Raw genomic sequence first — 22,430 nt, 5'->3', positions numbered from 1 at the left:
TAAGAAATAGAACATGACTGTCTTGGCTGGTGTGGCTCAGTGGATAAGGTTTATCTTGCTCTCATAAGAAAGGGAGGGGGAGAGAGAGAGAAACATCAATGTGAGAGAGAAACACTAATGGGCTGCCTCCGACAGGGGCTGCCTTTCACAGGTGTCCAGTTGGGGTATTGAGCCTGCAACTCGGGAATGTGCCCTAACTGGGAATCAAACTGGAAACCCTTCAGTTATGGGCCGACACTCCAACCAACTGAGCCATGCAGCCCAGGGCTGTTTCACAACTAAAATAAATAAATAAATTATATATATAAAGTTTTAGTGGAAAAAACAAAAAAGAAAACAAGAAGGAAAAATAAGAAAAGCATTCCAAGAAGAATTAGAAATTGCTAAATACAACTCTAGGCCCTAACCCCAAGCTTGTCATGCACAACAGCTTCAATAACAGCTTTAACCAGGCACATCCTGTCTCACCTAACATTTCCCAGCTACCCTTGGGGTATGTAGCACAGTTGACACAGCTGAGGCCATTCCTAGGAAAAATTTCATTGCCTTCTCCTGCTGTGATCCCTGCTCTGGCCAACAGATAGTCATTCCCTCCCTCCCCACTCTTTAAACTGCTTAAGCAGAAAAGTTATTGCTTAAAAGTTATGTTAGCCACAGATGAGAGGATTGTGGCCATCACCACACTGGAAGCCAAAGAAAGGTGAGGACTGACTACTACCAAGAAGAATTTATTAGATATAAACCCAGTGAGGACTGAAAGAACAGTTAGTTTCCAGCAGGGTTCCAGCATTTTTAATATTTTGGGCTGGTTAATTCTTTCTTGAGGTTGGGAGGAGTGCTGCCCTGTGCGTTTTAAGATGTTTAGCATCTCTTGCCTCTACCCACTAGATGTCAGTAGCAGGCCCCTTCCCTAAGCTGTGGCAACAGAAAATGTCTCTGGTATTGCCAAATATCTGGGACAGGGGAGGCAGGATCACCCCTTTTTGAGAACCACTGGTTTGCAGATACTAATGGTATTGGGGAGGTGGTTTATATAGAATGCGGGGTGTACTCTGAGCACCACTTGCCCTGAAATCCCATTTCCAATGCTTGGGAGTTGTGGGAAGGCCCTTAAAACAAAGAACTAGCTGTCCTCACCTGATAAGCAGGAAAAGCTAAGAGGGTCACAAAGAAAAGAGGAGAGAGCAAATGTTGAATTGAAACCCTCACAGTTTTAGGAACTTGTTAAGATCAAACAGTTAGGAAATGACAGAACTGGGATTCCAAGATTATCTCCAAAGCCTTATGCTGCAATGTGGGGATTCTTGAAACCTTGTCTTTCACTTCATTCATCCATCCATCCATCCATGTGTTTATTTAATAACTACTTACTTAACTTCCACTATGAGCCAAGCTCTAGGAATAGAGTGATGAATGAGACAGTCAATCCCCGCATTCATTAACTTTGTTGACTATCTAGTGGGGGGATAAAAATAATAACCAAACAATTACACAAGGAATTATTTAATAACAGTTATGAGAATAGCAGTGAAGAAAAAGCTTAGGGAACGACATGTGCTAGGATGTGGGCAGAATTAAAAAGTTGAAAATACAGATGGACATTAACCTGCCTTCCTGAAGCTTGGGAAAGGTTGAGTCACAGTCTTCTGAGGATGAAAGATGTGAAGATGATAGGCAGCCTGAGCACAGGGAAAAAATGTATTTTTAATAGCTGTGATGACCATCTAAGCTATTATGGCCCCATCTTCACTGATCTAAGCTCATTCTTAAGTGGAAATTTACTTGAAAAGCCCTTTCTTTGCATAATGGAAAGGCAGGCTTGTCCAATTCCTTCTCCCCAAGGTAATAGCCCTGGGATGTAATGGGAGGCCTTCTACCAGCACTGCTCATCAGGGCCTTGCAGCCTGGGTACCCCCCTTCTCAGTGCCCTTCATCTCTATTACTCAGTGAGGTTCCCCTAAGGATGTCTCACCCCCAAGGTCACTGTTGAGAACTGTTAGAAAGGAGAATTGATCAGGCTGACATCACTGTGTTGCTTAGCTTCTTTATCTTAGGAAGATGATCCGGAAAGGCGTCCTGTGAAGGGGCCACAGGCTGAGCCTCATTGCAGCAGGCTTCCCATTAAGCAGGCCAGAATGGTGGCTTCTCCAAGGACCCCACCCCAGGCTGCCCGTGGTTCCAAGCTGGGTGTGACTCCATCCTTGTCCAACCTGGCAGCTCCTGCTTTCTCTCCTTCACTACTGGGCTCTACCAATGGAGTGCGGCGTTATATTTTTTAACTTCTAAAGTAAATATTTACTTAGATTAATAAAAGAAGTCATAATAATGACACAATTAAGAAAACTGACAAGTACCACAAGCATTACGAAATCCAGGAGGGGGGAAACCATATGCTTTTATTAATTAACTGCCTTTCATACCCCAATAATACATTTCCCACTATGTTTTAGGCTACAAACTTTTTTTTTAAGTTGAAAATTTTTACTTCACCAACATTTACTGACTAAAGCTTCCTTTTGTTTTTCTTGTTTTTTAGATATCACATGCAATAAAATGCAAAAGCAGACTGATCTTAAGTGTACAGTTCAATGATTTAGTTCCATATTCACACTCATATAACCAACACTCAGATCAAGTTATACATTTGTTTGTTTAGAGAGAGTCGAAGGAAGGGAGAAAGAGAGGGAGAGAAACATCAACGTGCGCTAGAAACATTGATAAGTTGCCTCTTACATGGTTCCCAGCTTGCAATCCAGGCATGTGCCCTGACTGGGAATTAAATCAGTGCTCAACCCACTGAGCCAACACCAGCCAGGGCAAGAGATATGTTTGTTTGTTTGTTTGTTTAATATGCTTTATTGTTTATACTATTACAGTTGTCCCAATTTCTTTTCCCTTTGTTCTCCTCCACCGAGTGGCGCCCCTCCATTTGTCCCCCCACTTAGTCCATGCCCATTGGTTGTGCATATAGTTCATCTCAACATCTTCCTGTCTACTCCACTCCCTCCTACTATGCTTCTTAATTCCTGCATCATCTCCCTCCCTTCACTCCACTCCCTTCCCACTGACCTCCCCCCAAAATGTTCCCCATACCTATAATGCTTTTCCCACTCTCGTTACCTAGTTTGCCTTTGTTTCAATTCCCTAGCTTCTGTTGTTGGTTGTTGTGATACAGTTTTCATTTTAATGTTCATAGTTTTGATCCTCCTCCTAAACAAGTTCCTTTAACATCTCATATAACAGTGGTTTGGATCTGATGAACTCCTTCAGTTTTACTTTGTCCCAGAAGCACTTTCTCTGCCCTTCTATTCTGAATGACAGCTTCGCTGGATAGATTAATCGTGGTTGTAGGTTTTTGCTTTTCATTACTTTGAATATTTCTTGCCAGTCCCTTCTTGCCTGCAGAGTTTGAGAAATCAGCTGATAGTCTTATTGGGACCCCTTTGTATGTAATTCTCTTATTCTCTCTTGCTGCTTTTAAGATTCTTTCTTTATCCTTAATTTTTGACATTTTGATTATAATGTGTCTTGGTGTAGTTCTCCCCGGGTCCAGTTTATTTGGAACTCTCTGTGCTTCCTGGACCTGTAAGTCTATTTCCTTCCCCAAGTTAGGGAAGTTCTGCTTCATTATTTTTTCACATAATTTTTCAATTTCTAGTTCTTCTTCTTCACCTTCTGGCAGCCCTATGATTCAGATGTTGGCCCACTTATAGCTGTCCAATAAGTTCCCGAGCCTCTCCTCATTTTCCTCACTTTTTGTTTCCTCTTCCTGTACTGGTTGACTGTTTGTTCCTTCTCTATGTTCCGATTTGTTGATTTGTTCCCTGGTTTTCTTGCCCTCGCCACTAGTTTTGTATGTGTTTTTGTTCATTTCAGCAGGACTAGCCTTCATTCCTTCCCTATCTTGTTTAATATCTGCTGTTAGGTCTATAAGCATTTTTATAACCAAAGCTCTGAACTGAGCCTCAGAAAGATTTTCTATCTGCTGAGGTGTTAGATTAGATATTTACTGTCTGGTCAGCTGCGTCACCGGGCTCTCTATCATGATCTGTGCCATCCTGACCGTTTTGTGTTTACCTTTGCTTCCTGGGCAGGGCTGTCAAACCTCCTATGCTATAGGGAGCGGAGTCCCGTGCACTCCTTACAACCAGGCGTCCTGTCTCACCACACTATGGCATTTTCTGCGGGGGTGGGAGTCCAAGATGGTTCCTGCCATTCACTCTCTGCTGAGAGACTGGTAGCCTCCTCCTCCGTCCCCACCCACTTCAGACCTCACAGTCCAAGGCAATGGAGGTCTGCCTTCCCTGTCTTTAAAATCACAAGCTAATGGGTGTGGTCTGCAGCTGAAGGTGCTCCTCAGGCGCTTCTCACCTCCCCCTAAATATGGGAGTCTGTGCTTACTGCTGCCCTGCCTCTGTCGCTGCTCCTGCCACGGACAGCACAGATTGAAATCTTCTGCCCGGCTTCGCCCCTCCTACCTGTCTGGACGAGCACCACTTCTTTATAACTTCATATGTTGGACTTCCATTTATTTTTTTGAACTTCTGATTATTTCTGGTTTTGTAGTAGTTGTATTCCTTCTTAGTTGTGGAGGGAGGTGGAGCGTGTCAGTCTAGGCCTCCATCTTGGCCGAAAGTCTCCTGTGTTTGTTTGCTTCCGTGTGGCAGGGAGAGCTGTTGCTCCTACTACATTTTTAGGGGCGGAGTCTTAGGTATTTGTCAGTAATGGGCGACTTGTCTCACCACGTTGTGGCACTGTATGCGGGGGAGGAGTCTGAGAGGGAACAATGTCACTTGCCCAGCACTCGTCCATTTTCCAGGCACTTCTCTGACTTCCGCACCAGACTGGCTCCCCTCTAGCTGCTGCCCTGGCTGTCGTTCCCAGAGTGGGTGAGTCTGCAGACATTCTAGGACCGTGGGGGCCCTTTAAACAAGCGGACTCTGCTGAGAGACCAGCAGTTTCTGCCTCTGTCCCAACCCCCACTGGTTTGCACAGTCAGAAGCAATGAGGCTTGATTTTCTCCAGTGTTGGGACCTTGAGCTGTGAGGTCCAGTGAGGAGCTGGGAATGCTCCCCAGGTGTCCCTCCTGACTTTTTAAAACGTGTAATTGTGCTTTCCGCCAGCCTGCCACTGTTGTCACTGATGTCACCACCACACTGTGTCCTCTCTGCCCCGGCCCCGACCCTCCTACCTGTCTGGATGAGTATTTCTTCTTTATATCTTTGTTTGCTGGACTTCCATGCACTTTGATTTTTCTGGAACTTCTGGTTGTTTCTAGTTTTGAGGTAGTTGTATTCCTTCTTAGTTGTGGAGGGAGACACAGCATGTCAGTCTACTTCTCCATCTTGGCCAAAGTTTGAGATACGTATTTTTGATCTATGATTAGAACTATGTGTATGCGGGCAGCTGACCTAAGTTGTAGGTAGATTTTTAAAATTTCATGGTGGGTCAGCACCCTTAACCCCCGCATTGTTCAAGGATCAACTGTAGAACATTTCTGACAAGTGTTTACTCTTAACCCAGTTTTAAAACATTAACTGAGGTTTAAGTATTAGGCTAAGTGCTTTATGTGCATGCTATCATTTGATCCTTGCAACAAAAGACTACTACCATTTCAATTTTATAGAGAAAGAAACAAAGCTTTGAGAATGTTGATGCCTTGCCAGAGGTCACTCAAGGAAGCAGGTATCAATGCAGGATTCGAACCCAGGTCTTTTAGACTCCAAGGCCCACACGCCTAACCACTGCCATGGCAGGGGGCATCTATGGGCACCTACTGCCTTCTCCATTTTTGTTTTATTTTGCTTATGTTCTCCAGGAACTTCTGAACTCCCCTTTAAAACTCGGATGGAACAATCTCCACTTTCCCGCAACCTCAGTGCCTGATTCCTACCCCCTGGGATACCAGAGGATTCTATACCAACCCATGTTTCTGGAGGTCATAGTGGCCACTGTGGTGGGCTTGTGGGCCCTCCCTAAGAAAACAACAGAGCTTTCATTCTTGCCCAGGGTCCATGAGAGTAGAAAGTGCAGCTCAGACCTGAGAATGCTTTTTATGTGGAGTCAGAGTGTAGAAGTCATGGCTTTGGAGTCAGACGCTCTTTTCTTCAAGTCCCACTTCAGTCATTTCCTAGCCAAGTGACCATGAGTAGTTTATCTCTTAGAATGAGAGAGTTCCCTCAATTGGAATAGGAGGATATTAAGAAAAGGTGGTGCCTTGGCTGGTGTGGCTCAGTGAATTGAGCATCAGCCTGTGAACTGAAAGGTTGCCAGTTCTATTCCTAGTCAGGGCACATGCCTCGGTGTGGGCCAGGTCGCCAGTTGAGGGCATACAAGGGGCAACCAGTCAATGTTTTTCTCCCTATCTTTCTCCCTCCCTTCCCTCTCTCTAAAATAAATAAATAAAATCTTTAAAATATATATATATTTTAAAAGGTTGCTCCTAGAGTCGTTTTGAGGATGAGATGAGATTGTGCTGTGCATATAGTAGGTACACAAAGATTGCTGGTTTCCAACAGGCCACAGGGGCTGGTGTCCTTCCACATTTGCCAGATTATCAACTGGGTCCAGGTTAGGGTCGGTGGCAAATAAAAACAAGGGTTAGGGAGAGGAAGGGAGCCAGGAGGATGAAAGACCTTTGCAGAGAGAGACTGACGTACGTACAAGCTGGGTCTGAGTCTTTGCTGGGGCATTCTGCCTGCTGAGCTTTTAGGCCTACCAGACAGCTCACAGCTCGCACCTGTCTACTCCAAGGTTTCCCTGTTTGTTACAGGAGGCTAATGAAATGCCTCTTTCTTCCTTTCCCCCTGCTCTGTCTTCCAAACTGAGGCTGGTCCCAAGCTGATCCAAATCCAGTCAACACATCTCCACATTAGTGACCTCATGCTGAGGTGGCATCTGGCTCAGTCTAGGCTCCTTCTGCCAGGGGACACACAGAGACATGCACCCCACCCACTGGTCCCAACCCCAATCCTCCAGGCCTCAGCAAGAAGAAGTACATTTTCTCTCTGGCTTCTCTAATTTGAGGAGACTGACAAGAAGGCTAAACCAAATCCCCATCCATACTGACCTAAGATGAAGAAAAATTATGAGTTCCCATTTATTGAGCCACTCTGTGGGTTGGGGTGAGGGTGTGCAGTAAGTGCTAACTGCTCTACCTAGTTTTCTCAACAATCCTGGGAGAGCAGTGTTAGTTCCTCCTTTTCATATGTGAAGAAACTGAGGCTCTGAGAAGTTAACAGTCACAGCACAAAGCCAGTGCATGGCCAAGGCAGGATCCAAACCCAGGTTTATATCTAAAAACCTTGTTGTTTTAACTCGTACTGTTCCATTTAAATTAACCTTTAACTCGGAGACAAAGAAACCAAGGCTCAGAGAAATTCAGCAATTACTTGTATTCACACAATTATTCCTTTGCCTTATTAAGTCTGCTAATCTCCCACATCCCTGTTGACTGCCCTCATGGAGCCTGTCATTTGTTGCCTGAGATTGGTGCTAGTTGGGTAAAAGTCCCACTTCCCTGTTTGCTCCTTCCCAAAGTGCCTACTATGTGCCTGGTTATTGGCCTCCATGCATAGTCAGTACTTGCTAATTGAAATAAATTCCAAAAGGCTGCCAGAGTCTCTCCTCAGCCCCTGCCTCTGCAGGCCCCTTGGGCCCCAAAGAAGTGTGATGACCTTAGATTGGGCCAAAGGCAATAATCAGGAACCGCAGGAATCCAGACTCAGGGCAGCAGCCAGAAGGCCCCAAAGCAAGTCTCATTTAATCCCATAATGGAATGTGACTCAGATAAGGCATTTATCAATCCTTTCTGGGCTGGGGTTGGGGGGTTGGGATGAGGAAACCTTCCCAGAGACCTAGAGGGATGCTTTGTACTGTCCTGGGGCTGCCCAAGGGTCCGAAGTCCTGGCACCCCTGGAAGACCTAGGGGAAAGCAGAGGTATCAAGGGACACTTAGGGGTATTTGACTTAAATTTTCATGACTGAGGGAACAGGGGGGAAATCCATATATTCAGGCACAGAGGATATAAAATTCTTAATAATACTTAATATTATAAACAATAAAAATCATGACAACAATTACTCATTAGGCACTGTACTAAGCTTCCTAATGCATTAATTTTAATGTCTGTACAGTTGGTACCATTATCATCCTTATTACAGAAGTGGAAATAAGACTCAGGCAGGTAAATTGCCTGCCCAAGGTCTCACAGTTGCTAAAAAGGAATAGCTGGGATTTACACCTAAATCATCCGGATTCCAATGCCCTGAGGTCTCTCGAGGGTGCTGATTGCCCATATTGCTCATATGCAATCACTCTTCCTCACACACTCTTTTACCGCTCCCCCATCTTTGTTCGTCAGCACCTCATTTGCTTCCTCTCTTCCTGGAAGAATTCCAGGAAGCTTTATGTAACCACAAGCTGCAGCCTCCCCAACACCCCAAAAGGAAAGAAATAAAGGATAAAGCAAGATGAGCTGACCAATCAGGAGCAGAGGGGCTATACACCACCCTCCTAAACCCTAGGGACAGCCACACAAAAGGCGAAGTGAAGTCTGGCCTTTGGCCAACCACTTTCTCTGTCCCTCCCCCACTCCCCAGCCCCAGCCTTCCCAACCTCACTTCTAATTTTTTCTAGATCAACTTTACTTTCCAGGTCCCTACCCTACTGGTCTTCTTATCCAAGAACACTTCTAAGTATGCTCTATTAGTAATAGACTAGGGATTCACCTCCCTAGCCAGAGAGGAACATGTACAATGCAATATTAATTGTCATAATGTTACAGTTGAATGAGTAGCAAAAGGGAAATAAAGGCAGGGTCCTCATTATCGCAATTTTAAAAAGAACTTAATAGAGGAGGCTAGAAGCAGAGGGAGACATGTCTCACCCACTAACTCAGCAGTCCTGGGCCTGGTCTGATACTATTGCCAGGTGTTACAACATCACAAGAAACACTACGTTAGCACGGGAGGAGGAAAGTCCTTGAAATTTTATGTATCCTTTCCACTATCTGGGAAAGAAAGCCTTTGAAACTGTGCTTTCATCCCAAGGCCAGAAAGGCGAGAGCGGGTCCACAGTGCCCAAAGAAAAAAAAGCCCATAAAACAACTTTGGTTAATTGCTTACCTCTGGTCACTATCTGTCTTACAGAGAGTCCCTGATACTTACAGCAAGAGCCCATAAATAACTTTGGGTAACTGCCCCAACCTTAATTAACTGCCTCCTGTCACACATGCAAGATGTACAAATGGAGTCTGGAGCAAGATAAGGATTCTGGCGAACAGGCACCCACACATACCTAAGTTTGGGTAGTCACATCCCACCGAGAAAAGCTGGTTCCACCTTTATCTGTCAATCAATATGTAACTTCTTCACCCCCGTCCCACCAACTATATCGGTCCTCAGAACAAAGGACTCACTCTCTTGGCTTTCACGGCATTCCTGGTGCTCTTGGCCCTTTGGCTACAGGGCCTCTGGTCACCCTAGGGCAAGCTTGCCACCCAGGCCTTTGGCCATCCTTGCTTTTGCTCTCACACTCACTAATGAATTTTGTGTGCATGCTAATAGGCTCACTGATCTGTAATTCTTTACTGCATCAGTGAGAACCAGGGTTTCTCTGATAACAATACCAGCTAACACTGAACACTTACTATGTACCAGGCACTTTTCTTTCATTTTGAGCTTGAAAATGCAAGCAGAACAAGCAGTAACTTTTATGTCAATTATAGTGCGACTAAGTCAGACAAGGGGAGGGATTCTGAACAAGTCTTCCCACTCCCCCAAGATGTACCTCTGTGGTGTGCAGATTATTTTGAGCTAAAGACAACCAAGACCCTGAAGGTTCAAGAGAAACTTTTCCTCCCCTGCTTAACTATCCTCACAGAAGAATTTAAATTAGAAGCCTGGCCAACAATAAGAGTTAAAACCAGAAATGACTCTACCTATGTAGGTGGCAGGGCAAACTACTAATTACTGAACCTGTGCTCTCCTTGAAATTACCTTGCAAAGCCCCTCACCCCTGCCTCAGAAGGTCTTATATACCCATTTTCCCTTCTGTTTCTGAACATCTTGTGAATGTGGGGTCTCTGACCTTCTCATGTACATGAGGTTCCCATACATCTGTAAGTATCAGATTTGGCTGTTTACTCTTGTTAATCGGTTTCATGTCTATTTGATTATTAAACCGGCAGGGTAGAGGAAATTTTCTTCCTCTCCAACATAATATTCCACAAGCTTCTACATGTCCTAGGTCCAGTACTCTCTCAGGAGACAGAGGAGTGTGGGACCAAAGAATGTGGACTCTGGGCTCAGGTCAACTCGTATCTGAGGTCACCTCTATTACTGACTAGCTATGCATTTATAGAGAAGCTAATTCTGAGTCTTGAGTTCTTCATCTATAAAAAACATATAATGCCCTGGCTGGTGTGCTTCAGTGGATTGAGTGCCATCCTGCAAATGAAAGGGTGGCCAGTTTGATTCCCAATCAGGGAACATGCCTGGGTTGCAGTCCAGGTCCCTAGTTTAGGGAGTGCATGAGAGGCAACTACACATTGATGTTTCTCTCCCTCTCTTTCTCCCTCCCTTCCCCTCTCTAAATATAAATAAAATCCTTTTTTAAAAAAAGTATATAATAACAGTTCTTATCTATTAAGGCTGTTGAGAGGAGTAAAGAAATGATGTATCTAAAGTGCTTAGCAAACTCCCTGACCCCTAATAATCAATTAATGTATAGCAATTATAATCACTCATTATTATAATGCTAAGGTGAAACAGCTAAATAATTCCAAACATTTTTTAAGCTCTTTAGACCTAAGCAGGTTTTTTTTTTTTTTTTTAATTACATGGTTGTAGTTGAATAACAGTTCTTATCTATTAAGGCTGTTGAGAGGAGTAAAGAAATGATGTATCTAAAGTGCTTAGCAAACTCCCTGACCCCTAATAATCAATTAATGTATAGCAATTATAATCACTCATTATTATAATGCTAAGGTGAAACAGCTAAATAATTCCAAACATTTTTTAAGCTCTTTAGACCTAAGCAGGTTTTTTTTTTTTTTTTAATTACATGGTTGTAGTTGATTAGACTTAAAACTATTGTGCTCCTTGACCTAAATACCTTGACTTGGGCATGAATTGCCACAGGGAGAGCCAGAGGGGCAGCATTTCTGGATTTGTTTGCCTCATATCCTAGTTTGCTAGGGTTGCTGTGACAAAGTATCACAGTGGCATAAACAACAGAAATTTATTGTCTCCAATTCTGGAGGCTGGATCAAATGAAGTATCTTGTCCACAGGTGGGACTCCCAGCCCCAGAGTCTAGGCTGTGGTGGCTGAAAACCTGATTTTCGATTCACAATTGTTCAGTCATCGCGGGCAGTATTTGGTCTCCTGGTTCTCGGAAATTATAGGAGATTGTGTAAGTTAAGAAGCTCCTGGGGACTTCTGGCCAAGATGGAGGCATAGACAGACACGCTGCGTCTCCCTCCACAACTGAGAAGGAATACAACTACCTCAAAACAAGAAACAACCAGAAGTTCCAGAAAATCAAAGTGCATGGAAGTCCAGCAAACAAAGATATAAAGAAGAAACACTCATCCTGACAGGTAGGAGGGGCAGAGCCAGGGTGGAGAGGACACGGCGTGGTAGCAGCAGCAGCGGTGGCGGCGGCGGCAGCGGCAGCAACAACAGCAGCAGGATGGTGGAAAGTGCAATCGCACATTTTAAAAAGTCAGGAGGGACACCTGAGGAGTGTTCCCAGCTCCTCACTGGACCTCGAAGCTCACAGTCCCAGCACCGGGGAAAATCAAGCCTCATTGCTTCTGACTGTGCAAACCAGTGGGGGTTGAGACGAAGGCAGAAACTGCTGGTCTCTCTGCAGAGTCCGCTTGTTTAAAGGGCCCCCATGGTCCTAGAATGTCTGCAGACTCACCCACTCTGGGAACAACAGCCAGGGCAGCAGCTAGAGGGGAGCCAGTCTGGTGCGAAGTGGGAGAGGTGCCTGGAAAAGGGGCCAGTGCTGGGCAGGCAGCATTGTTCCCTCTCGGACTCCTCCCCAACATACAGCACCACAATGTGGTGAAACAGGTAGCCCTGTACTGATGAATCCCTAAGGCTCCATCCCTTACAACGTAACAGGAGCAATAGCTCTACCTGGGACGTGGAGGCAAACAAACACAAGAGCCTGTCAGAATGAGGAGACAGAAAAGTATGGCCCAAAATGGGGAATGGATCAAGGTTCTAGTGGGAGCTAAGCGACAAGGAGATAGCCAACCTCACAGATGAGGAGACAGACAACATAACAGACACAGAATTCAAAACACTGGTGATAAAGATGCTCACAGGCTTGACAGATATGCTTGAGTATGGCAAACGCATAAGAGAAGAAGTGAACGCTATGCTAAGTGAAACGAAGGAGAATCCACACAAAATCAATGGTGAAGGGAAGGAAACCAGGGTTCAAATCAATGATTTGGAACATAAGGAAGAAAAAACCAGTGAACCAGTGCAGAATGAGGAAGCAAGAATTGAAAAAAACGAGGAAAACTTCCCAAATTTTGTGAAGGAGATGGATATACAGGTCCGGGAAGCACGGAGGGTTTCAGGCGAGCTGGACTCAGAGTGGACCACACCAGGATGCATCATGAATGAGATACCAAAGGTGAGAGATAAAGAGAGAGTCCTGGAGGCAGCAAGAGAGAGACGGAGAGTTGCCTACAGGAGGTTGCCTATAGGACTATCAGCTGTTTTCTCAGAGGACACTTTGCAGGAAGGAAGGGACTGGCAAGCAGTATTCAATGTGATGAAAGGCAACCTGCATCCAGGATTACTCTATCCAGCAAAGCTATCATTTGGAATGGAAGGGCAGATGAATTGCTTCCCAGACAAGATAAAGCTAAAGGAGTTCATCATCACCAAGCCATTATTACACGAAATGTCAAAGGGACTTACTTAAGAAAAAGAAGAGCAAAACTATGAACACTAAAATGACAACAAACTCACAACTATCAACAACTGAATCTAAAAACTAAAAACAAAATCCAACTAAGCAAACCAGAATAGGAACAGAATCATAGGTAGGGGGATCATTTGGAGGGTTATCAGCTGGGATGAGAGAGGGGTGAAATGGGGAAATGGTGCAGGGATTAAGAAGCATAATCGGTTGGTACTAAAATAGACAGGGGGAAGTTAAGAATAATATAGAAAAGGATGAAGCCAAAAAACTTATATGTACGACCCATGGACATGAACTAAGGAGGTTGGGATTGCTGGAGGGAAGTGGGGTACTGGGCGGAGGGGAGCAAAGGGGGAAAAAATTGGAACTACTGTAACAACATAATCAATAAAATATACTTAAAAAAAAGAAAAGAAAAGAAAAAGAAGCTTCTCTCCCCAACTCCCACCCCCACCGTAAATCCCCCACCCCCAGTAAACTTTGGCCTCTCTAACCCCTTTGCAGATAATAGAAGATGGTACCCACTCCCCACTCCCCACTCCTCCACCCCCACCCCATTCCATCAAGTTCAGAAAGGAAAGCACAATAAGGATTTCTGGTTCAGGGAGAAAGCTACCTCCTTTACACTTGGCTTCTTTTCCATTAAGATTGAAAGTTGCAAATCAATCAGGAGAAAATTGCCCTCGGGACTGTTGAGCAGACATCTTCGCTCAAATCAGACCCTGCATGTGTGTGTCAAAAGCACCTCACACTCTCATTCATTGCCAGCCAAGTCTCTGGGGCAGTGCAATTGATTTAGGAGCATTCACTCAGATCTAACATTCACTGCACACATCTTCTGTGTCTTGTAGCTGCCAAGCAAGCCATCTGATTACCAATTCTCCCTCACTCACTGGTCCAATGCACAAGGTGAATCTATATTGTGATAAGGAGAATGCTAGAGAATGAATGGCAAAACTGCCGCCCCCCCCCCCCACATTCCAGGATTACCAAATGGAGAAAGCCAAAGGTACTAAAAATTCTCCAGACTTGAAAAGAATGGGGGAAGGAGCTTTCATTAAATATCTACCACATGTTGGGTATTCAGCATGCATTAGTTCATTTAATCTTTACAATATCTCTAGGAGGTTGATTCTATTAATACCTTTATTTACAGGTATAAACAATATTTTAACTATGGGAAGTAGAATTTCTTAAACATAATTATGAATAGGCTTTATGAGTGGAACATAATCTTTAAAACTAATTTATCTCACAGAAGAAGGGACCTGGGAAGAGCTCTCTGAGCATGATAGTTAAATGGTCATCACTCTCTTACTGCTTTGCCCCATTGTCATCTTTTATAAGAAACCTAAAGTGCACTTCTGTGGTCAGAGAAAGATCCGGATTTCAATCATGTCTCTTCCGGTAATCAGGAAAATGAATTCACTCTCAGTATTCCAAACAGAAGGAATTCAACACAGAGAATTTAACACTGTGACCACTCAGGTAATAGAAGAACTGAGAAGCCAAACAGGGGTAAGTGAGGTAGCCCAGAGATTAGTAAGAGCAGGAAACCACCACCATTCCTGGTTTGGAGGCCAAAGGAAGGAGCTGCTGCAGGGGTTCAGGACAAGGTACCTCAGGGTGTGCCTCCATGGTACACAAATTGTTTTGCACTAAAGGCAACCAAGACCCTGCAGACTCAAGAGAAACTTACCCACCCCTTAACTATCTAGAAAAATTAAATTAGGAGCCTGGCTCATGATAAGAGTTATCACCAAAAATAAGTTTATGACTAATCTATATGTCAGAGAATACTACTAATTACTGAACATGTGCTCTCCCTGAAATTACCTTCTGAAGCCCCAAGGTGCCTTACCTCATTCTCTTTCTGTCTCTGAACCTCTTGTGTATGTGGGTTCTCTGATTCTCTCATGCATGTGGGGTTCCCATACATATGCGATTAAATCTTGTCATTTTCTCTTGCTGATCTGTCTCATGTCTATCTATTTGATTACTAGACCAACAAAAAGAATCTTTTTTTTAAACAAAGTTTGGTTGTTTTCAGGTCTTCTTTTTTTTTTTTTTTTTTTTTAAGATTCTATTTATTTATTTTTAGAGAGAGAGGAAGGGAGGAAGAAAGAGAGGGAGAGAAACACTGATGTGCAGGAGAAACATAGACCAGTTTTCTCTAGCATGCCCTCAGCCGGGGGCCTGGCTTGCAACCCAGGCGTGTGCCCTGAATGGGAATCAAACTGGGCCAACTTTCAGTTTTCAGGATGATACCCAACCCACTGAGCAACACCAGCCAGGGCTGGGAAAGAACCTTGGGAGTACAGGAAAGTTTCTTTCTCCCCCACACTGCCAAGGCTGGGGATATCCTGGCTCCTTCTGTCCCCAGCCCTCCAGTCTTGTGCCAGTGGCTCCCAATGGCCAAACTAAGCCAAAACTCAGCAGACAAGGAAGCCTGGCAAATGCAGCTTGCTGGGAGGTGGGATGGGGGTGGAGGAGAGGGTGTGGCCCACCTGTGACATAGTATCAGAAGCTGAGTGATAGATCTGAGGCCAAACAGGCAAATGATGGGCCCAGGTCTTGCTAATGTCAAATTTCTCCTTTATGAAATAGTTCTATCTCACAGGGTTGTGAGAATTAAAGGGGCAAATCTAAATAAATGTTAGCACAGTCCCCGGCATGTACTATGGAGGCAGCTATAGGTAATTTTTCCCTAAATGGGAAAACCAGGATTCAGACGGATTAGATGATTTGCTCACCTTGGCAGGTCACTTCATTTCTTTGACCCTCAGTTTCCTCATCCTACCAACTCACTGGGCTGCTGAGGGGCTCATTCCTCCTATATTTACTGAGCACCTCTCATGTTTGGGGCTCTGTGTGTGCAAGGCAGGTCTACCCATTCCTTGCTCTCCTGGTGTTTACAAGGTCATCGGAAATAAGAGATTGACCAGAAAGCTGTGCAGATGACACTGTGATAAAGTCCATAAAGGAGAGGTAAGGGCTGGAAGGGTGGGTTGCGCAGTGGCCTGGCCTCATATGGAGGTCAGGGCAGCTTCCCTGTGCCCAAGTCACTAGACGCAAAGGATGAGTGGGGGGAGTGGGCCTGCTAAGGAGCCGGGTCAGAGTGCACTAGGGAATAGTACAAGGAGCACTTTGGAACGTTTAAACATCGCCCCAGCCTTTCCCGGGTCTGGCTGCGATGCGGGACGTAGAGGACCTCTGACACTGCACCTCCGCATCTCGGCCTTCGCAGGGCCTCCGGGTGGCTCAGGTAGGCTTGCCTTCGTCGGCACCTGCCCTGCCTGGCGGGGCACCGCGTCCAGCCGGAGCCTCCAGACCCAAGCATAGCTCCGGCGCTCTGGCGTTCCGCAGCCCCGCGCCCCGGGCGGCTGTTGATAGTCCGCTAATGCGTATCGAATTTTCGTTGAATTCGGCTCAAGGCCCGCGCACAAAGCGCAGCGGCGGCGCTGCCAGATCCTCTTAATTCCCTTTGCATCGATCCTGCCATTAATGACATAACCTTCTACCCTAATTAACTGACAACTGCATTAGGCGGCGTGCCTCCTCCTCACGCCCCCTGCGGCTTCCCAATCCAGGTTCCGCCGGCGCGGTGCGTGCGGTGTTTGGGGTGCTGCAGTCACTGCCCCAGCTACACCCAGGGTGCTGCTACGGGGCGAGAGGTGGGAGGTGGGGGGGGTGTTTCAGGGTTTGGATGCCCCCGCCATCGGTCCCAGTCAAAATACGTTTGCCGTTATATTGTTGCTTACTGTGTACGAACACTGGGCAAACCTCTTAATACCCTTAAGCTTACGGATGGATTCATTACCAGGACTCAAGAGGCAGAGAGAAAAAATTGGGCTCGCAGGCGGAGGAACGCACGCAGTAACCGAGGACACGAAGCAAGCTACTGAGGGGGCGGGACTCCCACCTGTCGTACCCAAGACTCCTAGGCTACCTACCCTCCAACATGTAACTGAGACTATACTAAATAGGAAATATACTCAATGCGAAGTGCTCAGCAGACTAGCTGGCACATAAAACGCACTCTATAAATTTTTGTGTGGCAGGACAACTTATCAAAATATTAATGCAGGTTTATTCCCCTTCGGCTCCCCTCTCCTGCTGCCTGTGACTTCTTGCCAAACATAACCACAGGTGTCCTAAATTTTGTACAATTTACAAAGGAGTTCTCCTCCCTCACACACACAAATGCACATTATAGCCTGGAACTAGGGCAGGACTAACCCCCGGTTTCATTTATAAAATAGAAATATTACCTTTAGTTCTGTTTAAGATATATCATACTTTCTAACCCCTACTCCCCTCAATCACGATATACTAGGGATTTTGTGGTAATGGTATTAATCTGGGCAGGACCTTTTCGCATGCATTACAGATTACTGAAATGATTTGGTTGGTCACTCTGGTTCACTTTTCATCCTGGTTTGCATTCCTTTATTTTTATTTTGTTGTATTGTGTATTTTTTTATAAGCCACCTCAAATCTCTTCTGGGATAAGGCAAAATATGAAAAAAAATACATTTAAAAGTAAAATAGATGAAATAGAAATTCAAGTGTCTGGCCAATATTCATGAAGTTGAATTGGCATTTGATGGTAAGGAAACTGAGGCTGGGAGAGGTTCATGGACTTGTTCTGGAAACACTATCTATGCTTTATCCACACTTTGTCCATCACCTCCTCTCTTTCCTTCTACTTTCTGGGAGTCATCTTCCCACCCAAGTCTTGAGATCTCATACTGTCCACTTCCTGCAGGAGAAACCCAGATTTGACACTAAAGTAAATATTAGGTCAATAAATCCACAGCCAACTATTTCCTCTTCCTCTGACAAATGTATCAGATGACACTTTTTAACAATAGCGCCCATCATTTTCTAGATCAAGAGACTGAAGCCTGGCAAGATTAAGCAATTTGCTTGAATTCACACAGCTGATAAAGTACAGTTTACCCTTGAATAACACAGGTTTGAACTGCATGGGTCCACTTATGCATGTTGTTGTTGTTTCTTTTTTCAACAAATACCTGTTGGAGTTGCAGATGTTAAGGACCAACTGCATGCATTGATCTACACCATTTATATAGGGGACTTGAGCATCTGCTGATTTTGGTATGGGTCTTGGAACCAATTCCCCTGTCGATACAGACAAACTTAAGTTTATGGGAAGTCAAAAGTTGTATCTGGATTTTTCTACTGCACGGGGATGGGGAGGGGGGTGTCAGTTTCCCTAACCTCCACATCATTCAAGGGTCAATTGTAGTTTGGCTGAGAGTCACACCCAAACCAATCCGAATTCACTTTCCACTGTGCTCCTTTCACTACAACATGCTTTCATTGAACCAGAGAGCTGCATTCCCTAAGGCATGACATGTCATTCCTGAGGAATTAAGAGTATTTGACTTGGCCTAGGAAGGAGTTCATTTCTGGGCTCCTTCACCACAGAGTTTCCCCATATGGAAGGGTGTTGGGTGGGGAGCCAGCCTGAATCAGACGGTCTCTTTCAGAAGATATAAGGAGGCTTTGTGCTAGAGACTGTTTCAAGGGCAGGCAGAATCTGCCTGGGGCAATTGGGAAGGCAGATCTCCTAAATGCCACAGAGAGGGAGGAATGACATGGCCTCCCTTCTGACACCCCACTGTAGGATGTAATCATCTCTCAGCTTCCTTCCCTTCCTAAGAAACACTTCTATTGGCCATCTCTATCAGTTGAGCTTCTCTGTCCTTTAAGATCTCACTCAGATGTTGCCTCCTCCTGAAGCCCCCACGATGGATTAACTGCCCCTCCCTCAGGAGTCTCACAGGCCCTTGGTCACATGAGATTTCATAACATGCGCAGAGCCTTCTTCAAATCTACTTGCCAGCGATTAGCTCTGTGAGTGTAGGCAAGTTTAACTTCTAGACAGGTGTTTCTCCATCTTTAAAATGGGGATAATAGTGACTGCCCTCAGAGGGCCCTGAAGAAGTTTAAATGAATTATGAATGCTAGATGAAAAAAATTTACCTATGTATATTCATGGCCTAAATCTCTCCTCTAAGGAGCATGGAGAGAGAGAAGAATCTGGCCAGGTGGCTGCTTGTGTATACAATAAAGACAGATGGGGAAAGAGAATTTTAAGTTTTGCTACATTGAGCAAAAAGGAAAAAGGATTCATGGACATGGGCAACAGTGCAATGATTGTGGGGGAGGGGGTTATAAGGGGACTAAATGGTAATGGAAAAAATACAACAAAAAAAATTTTTTTAAAGGACTGAGTCAGTGCCACACAAGTGTCCTGCACCTTGACCTGCACTGTATTAGCCCAGAAACCTGAGAATAAGTCCTCTGAACTCCAAACCCCACCCTCGCCAATTTAGGAGTGAGCTTATGTCAACATATACAATAGAACAAAAAAATTAAGATGATGGGCTCTGGAGTGAAATAAAACTAAGGTCAGATCCAAGGTGTATGAGCTTGGATAAGTGATTTAAATTCTCCGAAATGCAGTTACCTCATTAAGTGGACACCATAGTACACTGCAGAGATCCCCCTTCAAGGAAGGATTTTGTGCCCCAGACTTTGGAAGCGATATTGGCAGCAAGCCTTTGTCTCTCCACCTCTTCTTGTGGGGGCCTCACTGCAGAGGATCACCTGGTCTAAGACACTCCCCTTCCCATGACAGCCCTTATCAACAACTAATTGATACAGGAATACAACAGCTTGGCTATCAGAGCCCTGGGTGATGTGGCTCAGTGGATTGAGCACTGACCTGCTGGCCTGCAAACCAAAGGGTTGCTGGTTGCACACCAGGTCCCCAGCTGGGGGCCCATAAGACGCAACCATGCATTGGTGTTTCTCTCCCTCTCTTTCTCCCTCCCTTCCCCGCTCTTCAAAAATAAAAAAAATAAAATCTTAAGGGAAAAAAAAAAGCTTGGCTATCTTGGCCCAGCTTGGAATAACTCTGAAGGGCTCCTATCCAGTCAGCATCTCTGTGGAGGAATTGTTCTTGAATCTGTATTACAGCTCAAACTCTGCCTCTGCTCATACCTGATGCTGTTATCTTCCTTCCACACATGTTGATCCCAAAGGCACTCCTTAATAAATATTAAACAAACATTCAGCACGTTAAAAAAAAAGTTTTGTTGTGTTTTTTTAAAGACTGTGAAAAAATTACTTAAAATTTTTTTCAAATATTGTGGATGCAAATTGATACCATGCGGAGATGAGACCATGAGGCAGCTCAGCTTTCAGAAGAATACACATGTAAAGCTCTTAGTGCAGTGTTTGACACATACCAATACACAAATCATGATGTCTGTCACTATTATTTATCTGTCTCCACCACAAAACTTGTCCTCATCTCTGCGCCAACCTATTGTCTGCCCTCCCCAGCCCATTGTGAGTGCTCAGCAGGAAGAAACCTCCATAGGAACCTGAAAGCCAACCAAAGTCTAGGAAGACCAGACTCTTGTAACAAATGTCCTGACACTGGCTGACCACAGCTACTGGGACAGGAGTCAATACCCAGAATGGGGCTATTTGCTGGTATTCCTCTGTGGGGAATGGGCTCTCCCTTCCTGCTTGTCACTGTTTCCAGGCCAGACACAGGCTCGCTTTATCTTCTCACACATAACACACTGACCTCTGTACTCTGGGATGCCATCGAGAGGGCAAGGGGTCATGGAGCTCCCCGTGGACAGGGATATCAAGCATGCCAGGCTAAATTTCTGCACACCAGTTCCCTTAGATTTCTGCCCACTCCACAGGGCTTGGCTTTCACAGCAGCAGCTCTGAAATTTGGTGTGCTCTCAGAGGAGACCCCTGCCCCAACACCATGGGGAGATGAGTGACAGGAAGACTGGGGAGCACCTTCCCTCATAGAACTTCAGTCAGAGAAGACTACTTGTTATCCCCGCCAACACTCCCTGCCCTTTGCTGTCTTTGCATTTATTCACTTTGATCTCCAGGGTGTCCTTCCCCCATTTTTGCCTAATAAAACCCAGTCATTCTTCCAGGCCAAGCCCAAATAGCTTCTCTTCCAAGAAATCATCTCTGCAGCCTAAAAGAGCTCCCTCTGACCCCTCATCATGGCCTCTGTTGTAATTTAGGAGTGGGGGTCTCACCCCAAAATTGGAGAAATATGGTGTGGACCAAAGATGGTGGCTGAGAGTCAGGAAGGTTGCAGTTCAATTTCTGGATCAGCTAGCTACCTGTTAGTCCTATAACCTTGGATAAGTTGCCTGTCCTCCCTAAGATCCCTTGTAAATGAGTCATGTTCATTAAGCCATTAGCATGGTGCTTTGCACACATTAAGCTCTTAATAAATGTTAGCAATTGTTATTGTCTCTTTCTCTCTTCCACTCTCACACCCACCCACAGTATGTCAGACAAGGCCACGACCAGCTCCCCTAAGGCCCAGCTGCCCAAACTTGAGGCCCAGCTGCCAGAGTCCTGGGCTTCTCCTTCACTGAAATGACAGTTCATGAGTGGATAGGGACAGATCTTGAAAAATACAGCCTGGAACAGAGCAAGTGCTTGTTTAAGATTTGTTGACTGACTGAATGATTGAATGAGTGAATTTGAAAATACATAGTTGTTTAAAGGAGAGTCTGCTCCACCCCAACCATGCAGAGGGAGGAATTCAGTGCTCTTTACTTATCACTGCTACCAGCAGCCCTTCCCACCTCGTTAAGTAGAAGCTAGTCTAATGGCATTAACCATCCCAGCCAGACAGGATATCATTAAGAGCTTCAGCCCAGCTACTGTGCTCCCACCCTTGGTCTTGGCTCTGAGCCCTGGGATAGGAGAGTGGTCTGGTTGTTTACCAGGAATTTGGACATTCTTCAGAGAAAAGCACAGATGACCTATTAGTCAAATTCAAGCACTTAGCAAGAAATGACTGTATCATTCACACCCCAGCCCTAGGCTAATGGAGCCAAAGGCTGAGTCTTCCTGAGAGGGGAAGAAGGGGAAGTTCCAGCCAGCGCCCCACTGGAGTTTGGAGGGAGGCAGGTTGTTTGGGTATTTCCTGGGGCAGGATGGGCTATGGGGATACAAAAATGTATAGGGAGAGGCTTCCCTCTTTCACCCACAACTCTGGCAGCCACTGTGCACATCCTACCCCCAGTCACCTCCTCGTTGCCTTAAAACTTAGCTGGAGAAAAACAGAAAAACAAGCAAATATCCATCAATGCAGAACTGATTAAATAAACTATGTATATAGAAATATGCATTCATACAAGTCCATGTTATGCAGGTGATAAAAAGGATGATATAGCCTAAGCTCTGTTCACGGATGCTGAAAGATGCCATGACTTACACTTTGATATGTAGTGTCTGCCTCCACTTATGTAAAAATTATACATACCCATAAATTCTTGTGTGCACAGATGCACAGGGAGCAGGTTTGGAAGTTTGAGAGTAAGATTTTAAATATTTTAAAATATTCTTGATAATTATTTACATCATCCAAATTCTCTACAAAAACCTTA

This window comes from Furipterus horrens, unplaced genomic scaffold, assembly GCF_987537825.1.
Source record: "Furipterus horrens unplaced genomic scaffold, mFurHor1.1.pri manual_scaffold_10, whole genome shotgun sequence".
In the NCBI taxonomy this organism is placed as follows: domain Eukaryota; kingdom Metazoa; phylum Chordata; class Mammalia; order Chiroptera; family Furipteridae; genus Furipterus; species Furipterus horrens.
This window is presented reverse-complemented; position numbering follows the sequence as displayed.